The sequence below is a fragment of the Bos indicus x Bos taurus genome, chromosome 18 (assembly GCF_003369695.1).
Source record: "Bos indicus x Bos taurus breed Angus x Brahman F1 hybrid chromosome 18, Bos_hybrid_MaternalHap_v2.0, whole genome shotgun sequence".
Taxonomy (NCBI): Eukaryota; Metazoa; Chordata; class Mammalia; order Artiodactyla; family Bovidae; genus Bos; species Bos indicus x Bos taurus.
This window is the reverse complement of record NC_040093.1, coordinates 41,855,603-41,858,027: the sequence shown is the minus strand read 5'-3', so window position 1 is coordinate 41,858,027 and position 2,425 is coordinate 41,855,603.

Genomic DNA, 2,425 nt, shown 5'->3' with positions numbered 1-2,425 from the left:
GTCAATGTCTTTGTCTTGCGCTGGAATAAAGTCATCCTCCTCAGTGAGAGAAGGATGAAGGCAGTGGGCACCATCGGCAGGAAGGTGCTCTGGCCATTCTGGCTTGATCTCTGGACGTGCAGAGTGGAGCGGGCTGGGCCCTGGGAGGTGCTGAGGGGGCTGCTGCATCCGCTCCATGTCTCAGGACCATCCACAGCTCCAATGAGAGGATGTGGGGGACCAGAGTGCCGTGTCCCCCTCCTCCATGCGGAGCTGCCTGTAGAGATGGAGGCGACACAGACTGAGGATGTCCTGGAGTGGGAAAGAGGGGGACAGGGCATGGCGACATGTGGCATGGCTGCCTGGCCCTTACTGGCCCTCCCACAGGTCTACAGTGCTTTCTTCAACTTATGTATTGTCCTCTAGGCCCCTCCCTGGGGCCATCTCTTCCAACAACTCATATGAGCCCTCTCTGCGGCCTGGACCACATCAGGGCCAAGCAGTGACCACCTTGGAGGGCGTCCCTGAAGTGTCACCTGAAAACTGCCTTTCAGAATGCCTGGGGTGATTTCTGGCTTCTCCTGGGATGTAGAAGTCTCTAAGAATGTTACGGCCACCATTTCTGCAAGAAAAATCCAGATTATTCCCAGTTTCATGACTATTTCTGATTCATTCAAAGAGGTTGCAGGGCAATTACCCTGAAGTCGGAAGGAAGACGGGCACTGTGGAAGAGAGATGGGACATGAACACTGGCTGACTGTCTGCTGACAGGTGGAAGATGGAGTCACTGTGTGTGTAAGTACAGTGACTCTAAAACGTGAATCGAGGCTAGAGGCCAACTCTGGTGAGTATCAGAGTATACAATCCTCAGGAGCCACTAACCCACAGGGGAGTTTACACTGACGACAGGCCCTTCTCTGGACCTCTATCAGGGACCCATGAGAAATACTGGTGACAGTTGCTTCTGTTCAGTCTGCAAGTCATGTCCGACTCTTTGTGAGTCCATGGACTATAGCCCCCCAGGCTCCTCTGTCCGTGAGGCTTTTCAGGCAAGAATACTGGAGTGGGTTGCCATTGCCTTCCCCAGAGGATCTTCCTGACCCAGGGATTAAAGCCTTGTCTTCTGCATCGGCAGCTGGGTTCTTTGCCACTGAGCCACCAGGGATGCCCAGCAGGTAGTAAGATCAGTGAAAACCTGCCTCAGGAATGCAGGATTGAAGCCCTGCTCAGACACTTCTCCCTTAAAAAATAACATCCCCCAAACCACTGAAAGACCAGCATACCCACTTCCCTTGGGGCCCTGGGTAAGACCTATTGTAGCTGAGTGAAAGGAAAATTTTAAAATTTTGTATAGAGATAGAAAGTGTTCGGTAAAATCCTAGTACAAGTGATAGCAGGAATGTAGGTATCCTCCTGCATCTCTCAGAAGAACAGGGACAGCCTCGATTGTGGCTTTACATCACTACTGCCAGCTCCTCCTTTGCGGAAAAGATGATAGCCCTCTCTGGACAATGGCACAATCACACGTAGTTTTTGAGGATGACACAGGACACCCAGCCATGAACAGCAGCCCTGGGTTATTGGTTTGGACGTTGAAAAATATCTCCTGTAATATGAATGATAAGAAGTAATATCTGATAGTTTTGTTGCTCAGTGTGTGCTAGGCTTCATTCTAAGACTGTCCATCTCTTAAATACTTCAGTCTTATTAAATTCTTAAGTTTGTTGCCTAAAGTTAAATTCTAAAATAATCAGGAGCTATTGCTGTACCTGTCACAGAGGAGGAGACTGAGCAGAGAGGTGATGTCACCTGGCAGGGACATAGGTGGGACGGGCACTCATGATGGCCGAGTGCAACATCCTCGGCCTCACCCCTACCGGGCACCATGTCATCTCATGATTGGTAATTTGTTCCTGGTGAGGCAGGTGCCAGGAAGTCTGGTCAGTGTCCTGCTCCCACCTGCTGAGCTCCAGGTCCCTCCTCGGACTCAGCCCAGACCCCGCGTTCCCAGAGGAGGGCCCGCACTCACTCTTCTTGCAGGAGGGCCATCTGCAGGCCTTGCAGGTGCAGGAGCTGCCTGCCCGGGTGGGAAAGGCCAGCAGTGAGCAGGGGGGAAGGAGGAGCCACCGCAGACATCAGCAGGGCCCCCTCCCCCTCCTCCTGGGTCAGCATCAGCGCTGGAGCTCCCAGCCCACTCAGGCAGATAGAGAAACCCCAGCTCCTTGCTCCAGGTCCCAGGAAAGTAAATCCCCTTGGTCCCAGGCTCCAGACCCAGCCCAGGTTGACTGGGCTGGGGGCCAGGTCTATGTCCTGAACCCCAAGAGGCACTACGCCCCCTCCTGCCATCAAGGCGCGGCAGCTCCAAGGTCTCCCCCCAGCACTGGGTCCCATTCTAGCTGTCCCCTGATCCCCTGGGTGAGGACAAGAGGTACAGTCTGGAGCCTCC